Source organism: Ambystoma mexicanum, chromosome 5q, assembly GCF_040938575.1.
Source record: "Ambystoma mexicanum isolate Mex_15411 chromosome 5q, UKY_AmexF1_1, whole genome shotgun sequence".
Lineage (NCBI taxonomy): Eukaryota > Metazoa > Chordata > Amphibia > Caudata > Ambystomatidae > Ambystoma > Ambystoma mexicanum.
The window spans coordinates 374,484,384-374,508,495 of NC_090933.1; positions in this window are offsets into that span (position 1 = coordinate 374,484,384).

The following is a 24,112-nucleotide window of genomic DNA, read 5'->3' on the forward strand; positions in this document are numbered from 1 at the left end:
TTCTTTTAAATCCTCAAATTGTCCATCCTTGTGTAGACTGCGTAGTCTTACATCCAAGCCCTACAATAATTACATAAGCCCAAAAGTTGCTGCATTTCCTTGAGAAACTGAGATCACGTCGGGGCACCACTTGTAAGGGTATCCCAATTTACAGGGGTATCCCTAATTATATGGGTGCCCCTAATCATGCTCACACCAGAGTAAAGAACACCCCTCTATGGAATGAAGGCCAAGAGTCTATCCTTCTAGGATAACAGGTTTATTATGTACAGATATGAGGATAGGAGCAAAGAAGTCTGCTGCCTGAGCGATGTCCCTCAACCGTCCCATTCTCCTGCAGACTGTAGCCAGACAGGAGCTTATATACTCTTAGCTTGGTCACTGTATATGGGGATGGCTCCATCCAAAACGGTCCTTCTTGCATGCAAGTGGTGCAGCAAAGTCTTCCTTTCATCACCATCAACGATTTCCATCAGCCATACTTCTTAACATATTGTCAGCTTATATAGACACACACTGCACCCCTACAGACTTTTACAAACCTTGAGACCTAGCCCCAGCAAAAGCTAAACATTTCTATAACTCATTTTCATACATGCTTCACTCATTGTACTCCTATTTTTATGTGGTCCTGTCATTTCTTTTAAGCTTGATTTTCCTATTGTGCATGGAGTATGTAAAGTCCCCTATTCTTAGTCTGCATGGGCTTTTGACAGCACATCAAACAGCTGGTCAGTGTGCTTGTGCTAGCAAGAACGCCACGGCAATGCCTTTAGTCCTATTTTTAGCACAGGCCACAATCATTTGGCAGAGAGCCTGCTTCTGTCATGCGTTGAGGAAAACTAAATATAATTTAACATTTACCAATGTATTCAGCTAATAGTCATGTGCACCTTATATTTAAATAATTGCCTTCTTTTAGTCCCCACCCATATCTGCGTGTGTGTGATTATATTTTCATGTTCTTTTGTAGTCCCTTGAAACAGTTAATAGAAGGCTTGCCTAATTGTAAAGTGCTTGGGAACGATGGAAGGCGCTAGCTCCTTCCCAACGCCTGTATGTTACAACAGTCAACGAGGTGTAGCTATTGGAATGAGAACTATCTAAACAAAATAAATGAACATGGCATATGTGGAAATGTAGAAGCAGGGAAACAGGCCATGAACTGTTCTCAACCTGTTGATAGTATCCATAAATTGTTGTGATGAAGACAAATATGAAGACATATCTGGCATCCTTCCTTGGCCCATTGTTTAAAGTTATAGTAGCATTGTTTAAAAAGTATGTGCTTCAAGATTAGGACACTGTAGGGGTCTGTCATTTGCATGAGGATGTGCCATCCCTGTGAAGGGTGCACTAAAGAGACATGTAAAAGCCAAGTTGGAAAGAGTAGAGTCAGAATAAGGTCAGGAAACCAGTAAGGGACTCTACAGCTACAAAGTAGGTTATCATTCAGTGCACACCCATTCTCCTCAACATCTAATACTAGTTCATGGTGTACCACAAAGAGCATTCAAACAATGGAGGGAAATAGGAGGTTGTGGGACAGACTATTCTCTAGGTCTGGCTTGCTGCATACTTCAGGTTCACCAAATGAATTCAGCTGCCCCACTGGAGAGCAGATGGTAGATGCCTCTGATCTCCACACATGGCAACTGAGTGGTATTGATGAACATCTGCAATGAATGCTTGTGGAATAGTCAGTGTGGCCATGGAAGTATGGGCATGGACAAAGGTGGTGGTGGTGATGATGACTCTGACAGTAACGGTTGGGTACATTGCAAAAGTAAAACACTTGTTCCTACATCCTCAAGTTATTTGACCCTGTTAACCATCAGATCAACTAAGTCAGAGTACTGCACTCACAAACTGGAGAGCCTGCCTCAATTTGTTTGCCCCTTCCAACCAGTAAAACCACTCTCACAAACCCATCACTGAATTCACAAACTGGATGCTATAACATAATGTATTTGGTTCAACCAACCATCAGAGTCAAACAAAATACTCTACATAGTGTTACATTGTTAGCTTCTTCAATCTGGTTAATATCAACATTGGATTGTGTGGGGTTCTGGATCAATCTATTTTGCACTGCAGAGGTACCCACCAAGGTCTAGTACCACCCTCACAAAATGGGAGGTAATATTTAAACTTATTGGCTATACCAACCAGTAGAGCCACAAAACATCCATGTTTGCCTTCATCAGTTCAGTGAATCCCTACATTAGATTGAGCTGTGGCACTGACTCAATCTATTTGGCTTTACCAACCAGTAAAATAACTTCTAATACCACACTCACAAACTGGAGGTTTTGCATTGATATATGTTTCTCTACCAACCAGCAGAGCCACTTTCTAAGTCACAGTACTTCTCTAACAAGCTGGAGGCCCTCCCACAGTTAATTTGGATCTACCAAGCAGCAGCACCACTACGGTATTTCTCATGAATTCTGTCAGTTGTCCATGACTCCCCTTTTACTACACTCATACCCACTCACCTACAAGAGAGCAGTGCTGTGCTGGAGCATGGTTTTCTAACTTGCATCCACCACTGACATGGGATCCAGAACCCCCTGTCTGATTAATGCGATGCAATGCATGCAGCACTTTTTTGCATTACACATCAGTCTAGCCTCATCTATCTGCCCAAATGGTGCCGCACTGCGACACTCTGAACTCTAAAGCCACCAACAGGATGCTGTGGTGCTAATGCTGGTTTTAAGTGCCTTGCTAAGACATAGTGCCAGTTGGCGAGGCTGTGGTATGCCATAAACAGGAGGTTGAGAAGATGTTTGGAATGGCACAGGCTGGGAGTGGAAAATTATAGTTGCTTGTTACAGTCTGAAAAGTGATTAAATGGTGTTATCTGACACAGCTATGCGCTCCAGTCACAATTGGAGTAGGGTGCTACAGTAGGTCTGTGTTACCAGTGTACATCATAGTGCCACACCTTAACATGCTTGTTCATCTGTGAATTGCCCAAGGCTCTCTTTTGTGAGTTTCCTCGCTTAACTTTCTTTTGGCAGAGGGTGGGTATTACAATGCTTTCCTACCAGCTTACAGACTTATTGTCTTGCAGGATGAAGCACAACTGTAACCATAATGAGTGGTGCCATTGGTGTGGACAACTTCTGACCTACCTTCACCTTCACAAGGACAACCTGAGCCTGTTAGATCCCTCTGCATGGGCAACACAATGGTTCAGCGGTCGCAGTCCTCTTCTCCTCAGCCATCTGAAAATGGACCATCTCCAGCTCCTCCAAGTGGTGATGTTCTATCTTCCGAAGCACCACCACCTCCTGCTCTCCTCATCATCACTCTGCATCTTTCTGGATAACTCACCTTGCTGCTGCTACTGGGGCACCACCTCACAACTAACTCCAGGGCTCAAATAATAGTCCACATTCTACAGGAACTTTTTCAATGGGTCTGATTCTAGCACACCTACTCTTGATGGTAGCCGCATTCGTATATGCACATTGACTGTTCATTGAACCACAAAGTCTAGCAGATGATATCCTTGCCCAAGCAAGGCCATCTTTAAAGGAATAGCATCTTCGACATTTCACTCCCCATGCTCAATATGCCTCCTTCATGATCTGTCACCCCACCTTAAACACAGTTGTCACTTCAGGCACTATTTGTGCTCCACCATTTCTCTTGCTGCTCCATCTCCCCTACTTACTACCTCAGCCTCTGACATAGAGTTTAAGGAATAGTCAAACTCATCATTTTCTACGTCCAGATAAAAGGACACATGACTCCCCATGTTACTTTATCAAATATAAAACAAGACATTTGAGCAAGACAAACAAATGGGTTCACCCAAGACTTACAAAATGGAAAAAGGTTTGAAAAGACACCAACGGAAGACAGAACAATGGAACTATTTTGATTTTTTTTTTTTAAAGGGATTTAGCATAAGAAAGTGAACATTGAAGAGGGTCGTAACAAGGGATTTAGCATAAGAAAGTGAACATTGAAGAGGGTCGTAACAAACACACAAACACAGACAAAAGGGGATAACACTGTGATCAACTAACACCAGCAGCACCACTGTAAGCGTTTCCGGGAAATTAACACTCCAATAGGCAATTGCTCCAGGGGTTTCTTTTATTGCTGTGTTCTTTTTGAGGGTTTAGTGGTATGGATCTGTAGGAACTATTTCTTAATTTTCCTTTAATTCCTCCCCCTCTTCAGACTCTCTTGGCTCCTTCTTGGTTTTCTGTTTCTCTCACAGCTCACCACCTCAGACCTGTCTTTTTTGTCTCTTCTCGTCTGCTCAGTAGACCCAAATGTAGTCTCCTTTCCTTGCCTCCTCTCCTAGCAGTGGAATCTGCAAGAGAGAAGTAAAAACCTTGGTCTAGGAATCTTATCCTTTTAAACTCCCTTCCTCCCTTTCACATTGGTTATTTTCCCACATTAATCCTCAGTCCTGTTCTCTGCCTCCATCCCCCTCTATGTGTCCCTGCTACCTGTTTGGTTATGTTGCATGGCCCTGGCCCCTGTCATGTCCCTGACATCCCGGACCTGCCCCTTGCAGTGTCTTTGGCACTCCAGGTGTCTTTAGGCTGTGGTCGTTCCAAGGGTTCTTGCCTGTCAGTTGGAGCTCTGCCATCTTGAATTGGAGCTGGGCCATGCTAATGGTGGCTATCCATCTGTATCCTCAATGAGATGAAATTGGTCAGGTGGTGTGTGTTTGCTCTCCATTTCTGAAGTCCACGCTCACAGTGCCAGATGTGAGCGCATGGGCGCCAGATATGAGAGTCTACAGGTAGGTAGTTTGGCACTCTTCTCCTGCTGGATTGTGCCCTTCTGAGATGGCTTGTTCATTCCCCTGGGTGCCGGGAGGCAGGCTTGACACTACAACCACAAAAAACGACAAACAGGCAAGAAGGATTGAAACAGGAATAAGTTAATGAACTCCACCCAAACTCACTCTAAAATCAGTCTAAAGCACCCCGAAATCCATCAATTTGTTGCTGTTCCCTGTCCATTATTAGCTCGATAGACAAATGAAACCCACCTGGTACATGTCCTCAAACCTTTTTTCAAATAGGTCCAGACCTATGACTGGCTTGGTAAACTCTCATTTCATTCTAAGCCTCGAGCTACTAATTGGATGCCAGGACTTGTGTGCAGTCTCAAGACCTGAGGTGGATTTCAAAGCATTGGAAATCCAATGAGGTGAATTGCACTTGCCAGGAAAGCATCGAGCTTCCACTGGGGCACAATCACTTCTCTTTGGCTTCAACATGGTGCAATCATTTGTGCTTTCTGGAGTTTTGTGAGGTGCCTGCAGGATCCCAGCAACAAGCCTGAATACGCGCAGCTGATGGCCTGCAGTAGCTTATAGATGTGACAAAGAGTGCCAGCATGATTCGTGTTTATGTGAGGTGTGGTATTTATGCCAAGAATATGAAGGTGTTATTTTGTGAGGTGGTGCCTGTTTGAGGAGTGTCTGTGCAAGGATCATGGCACGTGCAAAATGGGGTTGTCCTTATGCGGAGGAACACATGCCTGTAAGGAAACCTGTGTGAGGAGGCTATCTGTGAGAGTAGGTATATTTTTGAGGTGAGGTGCCTTTGTGAATGTGGGGTCTTTGTGAGGGCAGGTTGCTGTAGACGCGGGCTATGAGTGATGTGCAGGTCTAAACAATGATTTAAGAATGTCATTGTGTTGCTCATACCAAATCCACAGGAGAAGAGGAATACACATTCTTCGGGCGAGGGCGGGCACCGCAAGCCATACATCTTTTATGACTCAGAAAAGACTTTCCATGGCAAATATTATTTTTCGATTGATATGAATTTTGAATTTAAATGTACATCTGTCAATCAACTTTAGAGATGAATGGCATGTCTGCATGGTGCGTAGATGACGTGTATGTGTTTTCTTTGTATCCCTTTAAACTATGTTTCAGGAGGTGACTGTTGGGTGCACCTTTGCAATTCGTTTCATATCACATAATATGTTAGTAATATGTGAGCTGAATGTTTATGTTAAAATTGATCTTTCGAGGAAAGGAATAGAACTAATGACAGCAGAAAGAGATACAATGATCTCTTGGTTTAACAGGCGCCATTTTGTGAGAGGGCTACACAGCAGTGGCAATGGAAGACGACATTATTGTGGCATGTGTTCTTTTCCTGGAGTGTGTTGTACAGCAGTGACCTCGCTGTCCATTTCTCCATTTTGAATTATTGAAGTGTGACCAGCAGCTTCGTCGGTGAATGTTGCTGCTGTGTGTATTTTGCAGGTAGGATGTCAATGTTAAGGCTTGATTTATGACACAATAACAACAAGGCAAGGAACTGAAGTGTAAAAGCCCTGCAAGATTGTCCTTCCTGGCAGCATGATCTGGTAATATACAAAAAAAAATCCCTTGTGGGAAAACTAAATTGAGATGCAGTTAAAAAGAATCCCTTTCCACATGATTCTTTTTGCTGAAAGCATTAGAGATTGAACCCGAAGGAGAAAGACAATAAGAATGTTATGGCGACAACTCGAGGTTGAGGGTTTTGGATTAAGTGCATTCAGAGCAGTGAAGTATTGCTGTAATATGTTTTGAGTCAGGACATTATACTTGTAGCATTAAGTAAATAATAGTGTCTAGCCATTATTCCCTTTGTTCTTGCAACTTAGGACATGTTTCTGCACTTTGTATAAAATACTGAAAGTGCCATTACAAGTTTAACATCACTCTCGCCGTAGCAGCATCATTCTTTTCAAGGCGGAAAGTCTGATAGTCTCTTAGGTAGGGACTGGAAACGCATGTAGCGACCGTCACTTCCTGAGTGAAGTGTGACTGTATTGTTTTCCCTTTTCTGATTTGGAGGTGCTGCTGCCAAATAATGGTATTTAGGCTGGTGCCAGAGAGGACTGCACTCCCACTTTCAACTTGTTGTTGATGGTAGCGACTAACTTGACCCTTGCTGGTGATGGAGAGGGGTGAACCTACGTTTTGAAGACCAAGTTCTCAGTGCGAGATAAGGGGTCGCAGGATGGGGGGCAGGTTGGGAACGCAGAGGGCTGCATCACCATTTGGAGGTGTATTCATGGGTCCGAATAACAGATCCTGTGTGGTCGTAACAAAAATGGGGTCACCCATTTTCAAGGTTTAAAATAAATGGGGGCACCGCTGGTGAACGTGCCTGATGCATCACAATTTCAGGTGCCTAATTATGGTTTGGAGCTAGTTCCCAAATGGTGACCCCTAACTATAGTGCTTGTTGACAGGAAGACACCATCATGGTACACATATCAGCCTACATGAGTAATATTCAAACGTTTGTATGCAGAGCCCCCCGCCCCCTTGAGTACATTTATGTTGTTGAGCACCGCCTTGAGTAAAAACTGTTGCTGCCTCCTCCCCAGATGCCATATCTGTTTATATATTCAATTGAAATCAGGCAGTGCTCTCCCTTTTTGAAGAGACTTGGGCCCCCACCTTCATTTGGGCCCCCCTAGCGACCAGCCACACAGTTTGAAGACCAATGGCCAACACTGTGATACAAAGGCAGAGGGCACATAATAATAATGGACCTGCACAGGTGGTGCAGGCTACCTGACTGGTGTATAGGATAGTGAGTACATCAGCAGCAGCACAGGTTGTGTATGCACTTGTAGCAGTACACAGATGAAGACAGAACGTATGGGTGAGGAGCTATAGAACAAGTAATATCGTGTTTGGCATGTCTGATATTCATTTATGTATATATTCAAGGAAAAAAACCTCAGTTACAGGGACATTAAGTTGAGAACTTAACTCAACAAAACCCCTCAAATTCAGCTAAAGGCATCTTAAGTTTGCGCCACCTGTTGCGCAGCCTATGACCATAATGATGACATCACATATGCCATCAATGATTACATCACTGGTGACATCACTCATTGGATCTCTGGTGACATCGCTAATAGCATCATGTGATATGATATGGCATTTATAACGCGCCTATACACAGGTGTTTCAAGGCGCGATGAGGCAAAGGGAGGGTGGAACAGAGGGAAGACAGACCGCGATCTTACTATGCCAGGTGTCTTTCAAGGGAGGGGGAAGAAAAGTGCAGGAGGGGATGGTGAGTGTAGAGTGTAGTACATGGGATAATATAAACCAGATAAATAAAAGAACGGAAAGTGCGGTACATGGGATACTAAATAGACCAGATAATAAAAGAGCAGCCAGTAGGGGGCAAGTGCAGTGAGAGTGCTGAAGTAAGTGCTGGTGGGGGGACTGTAGGGATACATAAAATAGTCCCCAGGAGCAGGGTTTCGAGGGAGGCAGTGCAGGCATGCAGCTGGCTGGGCTAGGGCTCGAGATCAGAAGGGTCCAGGTAACCAGTGCAATCTCAGTATAAGCCAGGTATTCAGCAGGGGAGAGGGGGAGAGAAAGCAGAAGTGAAGATGAAGGTTTTAAGGTGCTTCCGGAACTGAAGGTGGTTCTCCTCAAGTTTCAGGGAGGTAGAGAGGCTGTTCCAGATGGAGGTCCCAGCCAAAGAGAGAGATCTACCACCAACTCGTTGCTTGGAGAAGCAACTGACCCTGAGGGAGTTGGAGACGGAAGAGCGAAGAGCTTGAGAAGGAAGATATTTAGGAAGAGAGAGTTGAGGGTATTGAGGCCCCAGTCCCCAGAAGGCCTTGTGGACGATGAAGAGTGTTTTGAACTTAATCCTCGCAGCCACTGGGGGCCAGTGCAGAGACTTCAGTCCTGGAGAGATACGATCCCTGGGCTTGAGGCCTGGAGTCCTGTTCTGGATGAATTGCAGAGGGCCGAGGGTAGAAGCAGGCAGATTTAGAAAGAGGCTGTTGCAATAGTCCAGCCTAGAGATTGTTGGGTGTCCTGACCCACGTTTGAGCTATCATGCTGCAACATTTGGTGCTGTGGGCTTAGAAAATCCAAGATGGCCAAAAAGCCCACAAGTGCGCCAGAATCCAGGAGAACCACGCAGTTTGTGCGCACACCAAAATGGTTACCTAACTTGCCACCCACCAGTGTAAAGAAAGATCTTTGTTAACAAAATCCACTGTTACTGATGTCAAAAAGTTGCTGAAATCGTGACTCATTGGACCACTTTAAAGATTCGACCCTTTTGTGGGGTTCCACATAACCATCTTACTGTAAGGAGCCCCATCAAAACAATGTTAAGCAAGGATTTACTACCATGTAAGAACCATTCCTGTTTGGAATGCATTAATCCAAGAAAAATCCCAAAAATGGGTGCATTACCAGTACTCACCACTATCAGAAAGCCAGCGTTTTAAAACAACACCAGACTTTTTTTTTGTGTAAAACTGAATAAATGAACCCAAAGCAGGCCAAAGAAAGACTTACTGAGGGGTGGATACAATGTAAAGTTATATTCTGAAGTGACTTGAAGGTTTATAACAAGACTGGCTGAGCTGTGGATTTCAGCAGTTTAAGTAAATTTGGACTGAAAGACACTAAAAACCTAAATGTTTAAAAGAAATGAGTGACCTACTTTTGAGTGTCACATAGGTTGCAATTGTTTAAATGTCATAGTTTTAAACTTAGAATCAGCATTGTAGTTGCATATGTAAAAATGGTTAGTTTTATTTGAATGCAGAAAACTGGGTAAATCAAAGTGACATTAGCTGGGGCCTGGTTTAAGGAACTGAATTCTGCCCACCAGCTACCCCTGACAGGAGTTGAGACTTGCACAACAGCTGTGTTCCCAAGCCTAGCTGCCTTTTGCTGTTCCCACCAAAAGGGATATGACACTTCTCTGATTGAATTACCAAGGGACTGCTAGAGACTAAACATAGGACCCAGGCAGAGGGTTTATTGAAGTGGCCATAAATGGCTTCCTCTTGAACAATGGGCCTTCCAGGGCCCAGGCAAATGTTTTATTATGGGGGCCGTAAAAGTGGCTTCCTCCTAGAAGGAAAGGGGAGGAGCACTGCCTGTGAGAGCAAGCTGGCTTGGCAGAACTGGAAAAACCAGAAATTCAACCTTGTGCTGGGGGGAAACCACACCCCTTTGGAGCCAGAATATGGTTTTAGAAAAAGATGAATAACTCATAGTACGGACTTGTCATAATTATTTAAATGATACCATAATTCTTGTGATTTTTCTGCCCACATTTTAAGAGGTTTTTAGAACCGGTGGTATGATCTGGGGGCAAACTAGCAGTTAAGAGGGTATTACTTAAAATGTATGCATGTTAAAAATCTGACACTTCATCAAGTAATGTCCATACTCCTTGTGCACATGTGTATAAATTTGGGGTAATGTCCGATATTACGAAACCAGTTAAAAAGTGAAATATGTTGCCATTTCTCAATGCAAGCTCTCAGGAAGAGCAGATTTGAACAGGGTATATCTCATGTGATATGTGATGGGTGCATGTAATTTCAAACCACTGTGTATCTATGAAATATGTCTTTTTGAGCAAATATAGATTGTGTGTAAAGTTGACAGGGGTGGGTTCTCTGTATCATAAACAGACCTCATCATGATGACACTTCATTTCATTCCCCCAATCAAGGGGAAGAGGAGGAAGTGGCCAATGACAAGTGGAGAGGGGCTGGCTAGTGATGCTGCACACACACCCACTTTCAAAACACATAAAAGCAGACAGTCAGGACAGATAGGGACATTCTATTCCATCTGCTGCGGGACGCTCTGCCGGGAAAATCCATACTTTACCTCCATCAACCTCCAGAGAGCCAACATAGAGACTTCAATCTATCCACCTTCAGAGACCAAGACTTTACTTCAGAATTTGTAGCAGAGAGGTCAACTACAAGCTAAATCCCTCTTTAGCAGGCCTCAAATCATTGCCATTATCACATCCAGGCGAGCTGTTTGAATTCTTTGCAAGAACTCTTGCCATTTGCCAGAGAGCAGTGTTGTATCCAGAGAGAGACCAGCTGAACCGGAGACCGCTGTATCCGGACCCACAGACCTGATCAGAACCAGAGACCCAGACCAGACCAGCAGAGTAGAGCTGACCCAGACGCTGTGCGCAGAGACCGTCCGCGGCGAGTGAAGAAAACCTGACCAGATCCGTGGTGAGGCCCATTCTATTTCTAAATATATTGTGAGTACCTAGCAGAACTGTGCAGAACCAATCTCTTAGTTAAAATAATATAATTCAATCTATTTTAATCTAAGTAGAACTGCCTCCTAACTGTCACCTGTCATTTTGTAAAGCTGTCACCTGTCATTTCTAGCTGCTAGCTGTCACTTGTCACTTTGAACTTTAAAATTTCAAATCTGAAAAACGACCTTTACCATATCGCTCATATCTCCGTGACCGTTTTTCTTAGAGACTTGCAGTAACTTTCATCTGAAATCTGGGAATCTTGGCTTTTCAACGAACCTAGAACCATATTCCTACCCCCTATACTTTTGACGCAATCGCGAAAAACGCACTCGCAAATTTTGCCGCGATTTGCAAATTTCTCCACGTGGGAAAACAGCAGCTTCCTTGCTTTCCTTGCTAAAAATTCGTTTGCCTCTTAAGAACCATCCCTGAATCATTGCTAGAGTGAGCCTGGACTAATATTAACTAGATACCACTCACCCTGAACCTCTAGAGGGAATTAAAAGCATTTTAGCAAATTTTTCACTTCATTGCCAGCACATATAAAAGCATCTTGGGTCTGTGTTTCAAACTTCTGTAGTCTAAGCTTGCTGGGGTGAACTGAATTACATTTGATTGCATTTGTGGGAACTGTGTGCTTTCCTTCCATTTCCTTGCATTGCATAAAGGGGGGGAGTGGATTGCCAGAGAAAAGTGATTACATTGTTTTGTTGAAATCATATTGAGTATTTTCGGTATTGCATTTCATTCAACATTGCATCCATCTGAACTTATATAAAGCATTCTCTACCACCTTATTCTTCTGTTCCTATTCACAAGTGTGCTAGTGCCAGACTATCCATTATTGATTACTGCTCAGATTAAGTGTGATATTCAATTATTAATTATTATAAAGTGTGATATATATATATATATATATATATATATATATATATATATTGTTTAAATTCTCAAATAAACCTTTTAACTTGCAAAACAGAACTACTTCTTGGCTCAGTGGGGTCAGGGGGATTCCAAGAGAGGGGTGTTATATAGGGGTAGTCATCCAGAACGCATGAACTGGACATAAAGATATATCAATAAGGGTTTCCATTCAGTATCCCAGACTAGGCATTGACTTAGCTGTAGTGTTGAATTGAATCCTCTTACAAATTGGGGGCTCGAGCGGGACGTTTGGGTTAGATCTATCACTTGTGCAGATTAATACAGTGTGCCAGCTGACCAGATACACATATCTGGTCGGATCACCACGCTGTGTTACGCTGTAAAGCACTCCTCAAAGGAACGCTCTAAGGAAAAGGTCTGTTTTGCAAAAATAAAATACAAACTTCTGTAAATCAGGAAGGAACTCAAATTCCAGAATGACGACCTTGGTAGATATGAAAATAGCCAGAGAGCACTTCTTACATAAGCTATTTGTGAGAGGTGAGTGGACCCATCAGGACCAGACGGTCTGGTTGCAAGCAATCGCACCCCAGATCACGGAAACAGGGTCAGATACATGGAGAGACCAGGGTCCCTTACATGTGGCCCTGAGTGAACTATATATGTCCTCTAAGGCCAAGGATGAGCACAACAAGATTGCCAGGGTAGCGGCATATTTATATTTACATATGGGAGCCATGCAGGACAAATGTGCTGAAGGCCAAGATCTGGCGAGTAGGCAACTGCTGGCATTACAGAAGGCCCAATCTGATCTGGACTCTTCTGAGCAGAGGCTGCAGAGGAGCCAGGAGTCAGAAAATGATAGTAGGCAGTATATCATTAAAATAAAAGAGGACATGGATATACTGCAACAGGAAAAGGCTGACCAGGATACTAGACTTCTGGCCCTGCAGAAGGAGCACCAAGACAGTTTGGACTCCTTACTGCAGAGCCAGAAAAAGCTGGAGCAACAGTTAGACTTTAACAGGGCATGCACGGAGCAGGTAGCCACCCTGCAAAGTCATCTAGATAGAGTGAAGGCAGAGAGCAACAAGCTGATTTTGAAAGACCTAAATACCCAGGCAGAGTTTGATGAAGAACGCCAGAAAGCTGGTGCCTTTCAAAGGCAGAGGGACGACCTGGCGGCACAAATGCAGGCTCTTAGCCAGGAAAGAGACGCCTTAGGCCAGGAAGTCTGCCATTTAAAAAGAAAAACAGAAGAAAATCACTTGGCCCTCCAGGGGCTGGGTGACCTCCAAAAAGAACGCCAGAACTTGTTAGAACACACCAGGAGGGTGGAGGATGGTCTGGCAAGAAAGGAGCAGGCCAATAGGGACACAGCTCAGGAGGTTACCCTCCTGCAGCAAAGACTGGCCCAGTGCTCCAGGACCAATCAGGAGGCACAGAGAGAGAATGAGGCTCTCTGCCAGCACAATGATAGACTCCAACAACAGGTAGCGATGCAGGAGAGACTGATAGAGTCTAGTAAGGCCTTAACTGAGGAACTGAAGGCGCAGGCTCTTGCATTGCAACAGGGAGCAGGGGCGGATAGAGATGAGGTTCGCTGGGAAAGAGAAACTCCTGAGCATAACCCCAGGAGCCCTAGTACCAGAGGCCTTTATTTCTCTCAGTCCCTGGACTCTGCCACCCCCATGTCCCCTGGCGCACATGAGCACAGGGCCACAGGGATGGCAGATTACTATCCAGCCAGAAGCATAGGGCTCATAGGCCAGTACCACCCAGGAATGGAGGGGCGGGCATCCGGGTATGGGCACCCAAGCACAGTGCAATTTGATGGGGAACCCCAGGTGAGTAGGCCCATTAAGGGCATCCTGAAAACCTCTGCCCAGTTAGGTCATTGGGGGGGGGTACCCATCAAATCCTGGCAGCAAGGAGGGATCTGAAGACTCCTCTGAGCGGTACAGGACACAGGAGACCAGGTCCCCACATTCTGCCAGCCATTCCCAGGCTCGCAGAATCCGGGAAAACCTGGAAGAACAGACGGGAACCTCTGGGAGCAGTGCCTCTGAGTCAGAAGATGAATGGACCAGGGTTACCCGGACCAAAAGGGCCAATAAGACAAAAAGGGCCTTGCTTAAGGACCCCTTAAAGCAGATTAAGGCAATCAGGAGCGTCATCACGCCTTATCATAAGAACGCCAAGTATTCTGTTTGGGAGCACTTACAGTTGTTTGAGCAAATGATGGAGACTTTCCATTTGAAGGACAGCCAAAGCTGTATTCAATATGTAAAGTGGACCTTCTCCCCGGAATACTCCAGTTTCTTTGCGGGGCTGGAGGACCAAAATCATTTAAGATGGTCCACCTATAAGGCGGCCATCTTGAAACATTTTTCTGTTCACAGAAATCCTCAAGAGGCTCGCAAGGCAGACTACAATTTGCAATGTGGGGAGGATCAGGCCCCACAAGAATTCATGCAAGAACTGAAACGTGCCTTTGCGCAGACCACCAGAAGGGTGCGCACAGACAGCAGAGAATTTGTTAATACTTTTTTCCAGACCTTGCCCAAATACATAATGACCCAGCTCGTGAGGGATTTTCACGAGAAAAGATCTTTAGACTGGGTCATTGAACAGGCGACTCGGATCTATGAGGTGCAGAAGCCAATAGAAAATAAAAATAATGCGCCCAAAAACCCCAAAGCCAACAACACCCCTGCTGCTGCCAAGGTGGCAGAGGTAAAGGTCACCCCCGTTTTAGATTTGGAGATGGGGGGGCCTAAAAACCTATCTGCACCTAATAATGCTAGGCCCAGAAGGTCCTCGGGCCAGTCACAGACAGGGAGCCAGGGAGGCAGCCCCACAAGTGGGGTCCCTCACTCTCCTGATTATATAAGCCCCCATTACAAGGGAAACAGACCCATCCTGGGTTATGTGTGGACTCCTCCAGCCCAAGGGGGGGGATCCAGCCAAGCACCTAACCCAGAGAACTTCCCCCCCCAACTTCTTACAGGAGGGCAGAAACTCACCAAACCCTGGGCAGAACTTCTTCCCCAGGTATCCACCCAACTTCCAGCCCCAAAATCCTCCACCCTTCTTTCCCCAATTCCCTGAGCCCAGACAACCGAATCCGGGAGAGGGGAGGCCAAGGGTGGAGGGGTATCCAAATCTTCCCAACCAGGGGTACTACCAAAGAAGGGATAGCTACCCTTCCCGGGATCAGCCCAGGGGAGAAAACAGGGCCACGTATCAGCCTGAGCGGGTTTCCCAGTTAGAGCGCCAGGTTCAAAACATGGCGCGGGATCTGGGTCACATACTGAGGGCTCCGCAGAACCCTCAGATCGGCATGCCAGCGCAGAACGCACCCAACTCTGGACCTGGTGCTCCAGAACAATGACGGGGGCAGCACCCCGATAACTCACCGGTTCCCAGGGAAGAGGCACAAAGGGAAGGGGGGTGTAAAGCCTGGGAGGAAGCTTCCTTCCTCACTTGTAAACAACCCCTGGAAACCCAGGAACCGGAAACAAAATCTCTTGCCCCTGAAAGTCTGCCTCCTAAGGAGCAGAGAGGGTGTAGGAGAAACAAAAGACCCAAACAGACTCAGTTTGAGGAGGAGGTACAGATCTTCCAATTTGAGGGAGAGGGATCCTCAGAAGATCCTGGGAAAAGGATCTTCTCCTTCAGAGATGGGGGAACTCCTCCCAAGGAAAAATGGGCCCCAAAGGATTCCAATCCAGACTGGGGAGATGTGGAGACTGAGCTACCGCCGCCCACCATCTCATCCCAGAACCAACAGCAAGAAAATCCCCTGGTTCAAACCCATCCTGGTGACTGCCTCCAAAAAGGGGGGGGCGGCCCGGAACCGGAGCCAGGGGAACCCACAATGGCTCTGATCTCCAGTTGCCAATTTTTTCTTTCAGATTCCCAAGGCTCTCCACAGAATTCTGCCCAAATCTCTCCTCTAGCAATGTCCAAAACCAGAAAGTTAGCCCACCAGTTGTCCAAAAATGTGCATTATCTGTGCCCCCTTGAGGAGAAGGAGGGAAGATACTATGCCCCGGTACAAGTACAGGGGCAGGGTACAATTTTGGCACTGGTGGACACTGGATCTCAAGCTACCCTTCTGTCCAGAAGGGCCTTTGACGAACTGAATGCAGGAAGGGGAGAGAATTACCAAATTCCTCTCACCTCTCTTTCTGGACAACTGCAGAACTTTGACGGGAAGGAAATTCCCGTTGAGGGGACTGCAGATTTGGACATTAAAATTGGGCGACACAAGTTGAAACACCCGGTCATAGTTGTGACTCCAGAGGGCACCCCTTGTTTACTAGGGAATGACCTCCTGAGAAGGTTGTCACCCCTAATAGATTGCGTAAACAAGGTCCTCTGGACCCAGACTAGCCGACCAATAAAATTAAAACAGAGTGTCAACCATGTTAGTTTAAACGGCACCTGCCACATGGTTGAACAAAAATCTGACCAAGTAGAATTTCACTTCCAGAACAACCAAATTCCAGACGTGACAGTAATAGCAGTAGGACAACAGACTGTTGATGGGGGGTCCTCTCTATTTCTGAAAATCAACATTCCTTCCAGTTTAAGGTGGTATTCCACACTGGAAGGAAACACCCTGAAATTCTTTACTAATCCACAATCAGAAACTCCCACTCCTATAGTCCAGAAAGATGTGAAATCAGCTCAGAGCCTGGCTGATATTCAGCAAATTGGAGAGCAGTTGTTCATCCCTGTTCAGTTAAATGATGGGAAGGACTCTGTTCTCGCTCGAGTGTGTGTGAACAACGGTAAGAGCTTCATCAGCGAAGCCATGTTCCGCCAACTCCCAAAAGATCCAGCCATTCCCACATTCAAACTGATAGACAAATGGGAAATGGACCTGGAAGCACCTAATTCCAAACATCTCCTGCCAAGCAGGTGTATGCTCAAAATCTCCATTGGCAACAAGAGCATAGTCCACAATTGTTGGGTCGTGCGAGACGTCCCTGCCGCCTTTTACTTAGGCAGTGACATTCTCAATCGCTTTGCCATTAGTTTGGACCTAATAAACTTCAAAGCTTGGTCCCGATTAGCGGATAATCCCATGGGCTTTGATGATCCAGAAAAAGCATTTAGGTCAGCTCAATTGCTACCTTATGCAGTGGAAATTCAGATCAAAGAGGAAGTCACCATCCCAGAAAGGACCCGGCAATTCTCCCTGGAAGTGAAAGTTAAAAGAGGACAATATTTGCAAAACCCTGATGCTTACATACATCTAAACGCTTCTCTCCAAGAGCAAGGGTTGGGGGTAAACCCAACTCCATTAGTCAACATAGAACATGACACCATTCTAATAGAGGTGGATAACAGCGACTTAAAGAGTATTACTCTAGCCGCAGGCACCATTATTGGAATGGCGGTTGATGACCGACACTTTTCCATCGATTTAGGTAATGAACTGTTAGGACCAATCCCCAAGGACTGTTTTGACGGTGACAGTGAGGACAATACAACACCAGACAGGATTTTTACCCGGCATGGGGGGAACTTCCTGGTGTACACTTCTTGCCCTTATGGTAAGGAAGATGTGACTTGTGACTTCAGAAGGGATGAGGTGATTTTCCAGGTCCATGAGGGCTGCCTTTCCCACCTGAAGCCTCCAGTCCAAATCAGCACTCTGACCAGGGACTTCTCCACCCAGCTGGAGGAGGCCGCGGAGATAGCCAAACCAGAAGTCTTTCCAGGCTTCAGGCAGATGGTGGAAGAGAGAGTCAACCTAGCTGATGCCTGTGTGACTCTGGAACAAAAGCAAAAGTTGAAACAAGTTTTCTTGGATTTCCAAGATCTCTTTGCGCTAGACTCATATGACTGTGGCCGCACCGACATCCACACAACAACAATCCCCACGGACCCTGGCATGACTCCTGTGTTTGTGAAGCAATATCGCTTGCCTCTCGCATCAATGGAGTCCCTTACTGAAATAATTAAGAACCTTGAGTCCCGGGGAATAATCCGTCCAGTCCACAGCACCTTCAATAATCCGGTGCTGGGAATATTGAAGCCAAACGGCCAGTGGAGACTCTGCGCCGACCTCAGGGAGCTCAACAAACGGGTCCATACTTCCCGATGGCCTCTGCCCTACATTGACCAAGGGCTGGCCCAGATCCAGGGGTCACAGGTATTCACTGCAATAGACCTGACCAATGGATACGGGACTGTGCCTGTCAGTAGGGAGGACCAATACAAGCTGGCTTTTACCTTTGGGGGCCAGCAATACACATGGACCCGGACTCCCTTCGGATACCTCAACTCCGGCAATGAATTCAACATTTTCCTACATAAGGCCATGCCCGACCTGGGTGCGAGGGGTAACCTGGCTTATGTAGATGATGTCCTCATCAAAAGTTCATCTGTGGAGGAACACATAGCGGAGATCCGTTATGTTCTGACCCAGTTGAGGGCCGCCGGAGCAAAACTTTCCTTTCAGAAAGCACAGTGGTGTAGAACCCGTGTTAATTTCTTGGGGCATGAGATTACTCCTCAGGGTCTCTGTCCCCAGGAAAAGAAAGTGGAAGCACTTCAGAAACTGAAAGACCCCACAACTCTGCGGGAACTAAGGAGCCTCCTTGGACTGACTAATTACAGCAGAAAGTTCATTGAGGGCTACGCAGAGATCACCAGACCCCTGATTCATCTCCTGAAGGGGGGGTCAAGTGGGAATGGGGTCCAGAACAAGCCGAGGCAGTAAAACAACTCAAAAGAAGCCTCTCAAAAGCGCCTTGCCTAGCGTACCCTGTCAGAAACAAGGAGTTCTTCCTGGAGACGGGGTTCTCTAATACGTGCTTGACAGCAGTATTATACCAAAAGCATGACAAGGTCAATAAAGTAATCTCCTATGCGAGCAAAACTTTATCCTCTGTGGAGGAAAAATTCAACGATTGTGAGAAGGCACTCCTGGCAACGGTGTGGGCATTGAAGAATTACCGCCCGTTTATCCAGGGGGAACACATCATAGTGGAGACTCCACACCAGCCTCTGCAATATCTCCAAAGTGACAGAATCCGGGCCGGAAATGTGAGTAATTCCCGAATTACTTCCTGGATTCTGTCAATGCAAGGCTTTCCTGTGGAGGTCAGATATGGCCAAAACAAGAAGAGTCCCCTCGCGCAAGGTCTGGCTGACTTGCATGATTGTGCCAGAGAAAACTGTCTCGAGGACGAAAGTCTAAAAATAAAGGACAACATGGAGGCATACCTTAATTCCCCCCACAAAGTCTTTGAAGAAGACAAGTGTGAGGGAATGCCCACTGTATATGTGGATGGATGCTCTTACCATGTTGACAACGACGGGGAGAAAGAACTGGTGGCCGGCGTAGGGAATGCATGGGTGAATGAGTCCCCAGAACCCTCCGCTGGATACAAAATTGGTCCCCGAAGTAGTCAGGTGGCAGAATTGATGGCTGTGCATCAGGCCATCCTCACTGCTGTCCAGCATCAACTCCACGAACTGGTCATAATCACAGATTCGGATTATGTACGGAACAGGTTCGTGGAGCACCTTGTTAATTGGAAAACCAGAGGCATGTTATGTGCTAACAACAAACCCTTGAAACATGGGAAGTTGATCCAAAACATTGATGATCTGGTCACCTCGAATGAGATGACCATCTATTGGAAAAAGATCAAGGGTCATTCCAAAGTAGAGGGACCAGACAAAACTGGAAACGACTTAGCTGATCAGCTGGCCAAAACCGGGGCCATCCAAGGGGATCTAATTGAGATTGAGTCCCTGTTGGGGGAAATCCAGGTCACTGCTATCACTAGGTCCCAGACAAATGCTCACAACGACCTTTCAATTGCACAATGGAGTAAGGAGACCCCTGATGCTGATTTGATTACCGCTCAGAAGGGGGATCCAATAATTGGTAAATTTTACCAGCACATTGAGGACCCTGAGAACTTTCCCCTGACGGATACCGATTACATTGGGAAAGAGGACCTGAGAGTGTTGATGAAATGTCCACAAATGTTCCGAATCCAAGACGGTTTGTTGGTAAGGAAATCCAAAGCTGGCCACGATCAGTGGGTGGTTCCTACCTCATTCCGAAGCCTGATGTTAAGTCACGCCCATGATGCGGCCACCGCCGGTCATAGGGGGTTTCACACAACATTGGAAATCTTAAGAGAGGTTGCATACTGGCCACACATGGGGCAGGACCTCGACCAATACTTGAAGGGGTGTCTTGTGTGTGCACAATTTCAGCCATCATCCCTCACGCACCGTACGCCTCTCCAAAAGAGGGGGATGACACTGCCATGGTCAGATTTACAAATCAACTTTGTAGGCCCCGTGATTCGCTCTGCTAGGGGGAATAAGTACATGTTGACTGTGACATGCTTGTTTACCAAGTGGGTGGAATGTCTCCCAGCCCCAAATTGCAAGGCAGAAACTGCAGCTGCCCTGATGATTAACCACATCTTTTCCCGTTTCGGTCTACCTCAAAGGATTGAGTCAGACAGGGGTAGCCACTTCACCAGTGAAGTAATGACAAAGATGTGGGAGATACTGGGGGTCAAAAGGAAGTTGCATATTGCTTACCGGCCAGCTTCTTCTGGGGCAGTAGAGAGATATAACCGAACCATTGTGAGCATATTAAAGAAGTTTGTGGCAGATTCTGGGCCAAGTTTGGATATCCGATTACCTCTGGTCCTAATGGCCATCAGATCTACCCCTTCATCTGCAACCAAAATGTCACCATTTGAGTTGATGACTGGGCGCAAGATGGTGCTTCCTCAGCATTTGCTCTACAGGACCCAAGAGCAGACACTCATAAATGCCTCCACAACTCATGAGTATGTGGAGAATTTAAGGAAACACCTTCAACATGCTTTTGCCTATGCTCAGCAGAATCTAGAAAGATCAGCTGAGAGTATGAAGACCCACTATGACCTGAAAACTTCCAGGAAGGAATATCAGGTGGCGGACCGGGTCTATTTATACAATTTCCAAAGGAACCAGGCCAAACAGCGAAAATTTTTGCCTACATGGAAGGGACCCTTTGAGATTATAGACAAGATCTCCCCTGTGGCCTACAAGATCCGCATCCCCAAAGGCGGTTTGGCAGAGGGGGAAGACAAGTGGGTCCACACAAACCAGTTGAAGTGTTGCCATCCCAGGCACACTCTGCAACAACTGGAGGAATCCTCTGGAATCCTAGAGGGTACTGTCTCAGATTAATTCAGTTCTAACTTAAAATATCCTACATATCGCCTATCAAATTCTGAGTTTCTCAATGTGGGTGTTTTCATTGTTGAATGCAAAAAGAAATGTGCATGTCCATATGTTTTGACTATAAATTTATATGCCACCCCACTATATCAATGGTGGGGGAAAAATGTCTATGAATAGGTATTGCCGCTCTTCCTTTTTCATCCTAGGAGAAAGAAAACCTCGAGACTGGCCAAGGAGGACGATCCGGAGACCGGGAGCAGAGACCCGGGGGGCCCAGGGTACCGCCCAATATTCCCATCAGGACCGGCGAGGAGAACCGATCGATCAGTACCGGATGGAGGAAAAGATGCTGAACTGTGCCATTTGCAGAATTGGAAGAAGATTATGCGGACAGACCAGTGCGTGGGTCAAAACCCTTGTGCACCCGACTCCCCATTGACTCAAATTCAAAGGGCAGTCACGTGGGGGGATCTGTTGGGTGTGCTGACCCACGTTTGAGCTATCATGCTGCAACATTTGGTGCTGTGGGCTTAGAAAATCCAAGATGGCCAAAAAGCCCACAAGTGCGCCAGAATCCAGGAGAACCACGCAGTTTGTGCGCACACCAAAATGGTTACCTAACTTGCCACCCACCAGTGTAAAGAAAGATCTTTGTTAACAAAATCCACTGTTACTGATGTCAAAAAGTTGCTGAAATCGTGACTCATTGGACCACTTTAAAGATTCGACCCTTTTGTGGGGTTCCACATAACCATCTTACTGTAAGGAGACCCATCAAAACAATGTTAAGCAAGGATTTACTACCATGTAAGAACCATTCCTGTTTGGAATGCATTAATCCAAGAAAAATCCCAAAAATGGGTGCATTACCAGTACTCACCACTATCAGAAAGCCGGCGTTTTAAAACAACACCAGACTTTTTTTTTTGTGTGTAAAATTGAATAAATGAACCCAAAGCAGGCCAAAGAAAGACTTACTGAGGGGTGGATACAATGTAAAGTTATATTCTGAAGTGACTTGAAGGTTTATAACAAGACTGGCTGAGCTGTGGATTTCAGCAGTTTAAGTAAATTTGGACTGAAAGACACTAAAAACCTAAATGTTTAAAAGAAATGAGTGACCTACTTTTGAGTGTCACATAGGTTGCAATTGTTTAAATGTCATAGTTTTAAACTTAGAATCAGCATTCTAGTTGCATATGTAAAATTGGTTAGTTTTATTTGAATGCAGAAAACTGGGTAACTAAAAGTGACATTAGCTGGGGCCTGGTTTAAGGAACTGAATTCTGCCCACCAGCTACCCCCGACAGGAGTTGAGACTTGCACAACAGCTGTGTTCCCAGGCCTAGCTGCCTTTTGCTGTTCCCACCAAAAGGGATATGACACTTCTCTGATTGAATTACCAAGGGACTGCTAGAGACTAAACATAGGACCCAGGCAGAGGGTTTATTGAAGTGGCCATAAATGGCTTCCTCTTGAACAATGGGCCTTCCAGGGCCCAGGCAAATGTTTTATTATGGGGGCCGTAAAAGTGGCTTCCTCATGGAAGGAAAGGGGAGGAGCACTGCCTGTGAGAGCAAGCTGGCTTGGCAGAACTGGAAAAACCAGAAATTCAACCTTGTGCTGGGGGGAAACCACACCCCTTTGGAGCCAGAATATGGTTTTAGAAAAAGATGAATAACTCATAGTACGGACTTGTCATAATTATTTAAATGATACCATAATTCTTGTGATTTTTCTGCCCACATTTTAAGAGGTTTTTAGAACCGGTGGTATGATCTGGGGGCAAACTAGCAGTTAAGAGGGTATTACTTAAAATGTATGCATGTTAAAAATCTGACACTTCATCAAGTAATGTCCATACTCCTTGCGCACATGTGTATACATTTGGGGTAATGTTCGATATTACGAAACCAGTTAAAAAGTGAAATATGTTGCCATTTCTCAATGCAAGCTCTCAGGAAGAGCAGATTTGAACAGGGTATATCTCATGTGATATGTGATGGGTGCATGTAATTTCAAACCACTGTGTATCTATGAAATATGTCTTTTTGAGCAAATATAGATTGTGTGTAAAGTTGACAGGGGTGGGTTCTCTGTATCATACCTCATCATGATGACACTTCATTTCATTCCCCCAATCAAGGGGAAGAGGAGGAAGTGGCCAATGACAAGTGGAGAGGGGCTGGCTAGTGATGCTGCACACACACCCACTTTCAAAACACATAAAAGCAGACAGTCAGGACAGATAGGGACATCCTATTCCATCTGCTGCGGGACGCTCTGCCGGGAAAATCCATACTTTACCTCCATCAACCTCCAGAGAGCCAACATAGAGACTTCAATCTATCCACCTTCAGAGACCAAGACTTTACTTCAGAATTTGTAGCAGAGAGGTCAATTACAAGCTAAATCCCTCTTTAGCAGGCCTCAAATCATTGCCATTATCACAGCCAGGCGAGCTGTTTGAATTCTTTGCAAGAACTCTTGCCATTTGCCAGAGAGCAGTGTTGTATCCAGAGAGAGACCAGCTGAACCGGAGACCGCTGTATCGGACCCACAGACCTGATCAGAACCAGAGACCCAGACCAGACCAGCAGAGTAGAGCTGACCCAGACGCTGTGCGCAGAGACCGTCCGCGGCGAGTGAAGAAAACCTGACCAGATCCGAGCGAGGCCCATTCTATTTCTAAATATATTGTGAGTACCTAGCAGAACTGTGCAGAACCAATCTCTTAGTTAAAATAATATAATTCAATCTATTTTAATCTAAGTAGAACTGCCTCCTAACTGTCACCTGTCATTTTGTAAAGCTGTCACCTGTCATTTCTAGCTGCTAGCTGTCACTTGTCACTTTGAACTTTAAAATTTCAAATCTGAAAAACGACCTTTACCATATCGCTCATATCTCCGTGACCGTTTGTCTTAGAGACTTGCAGT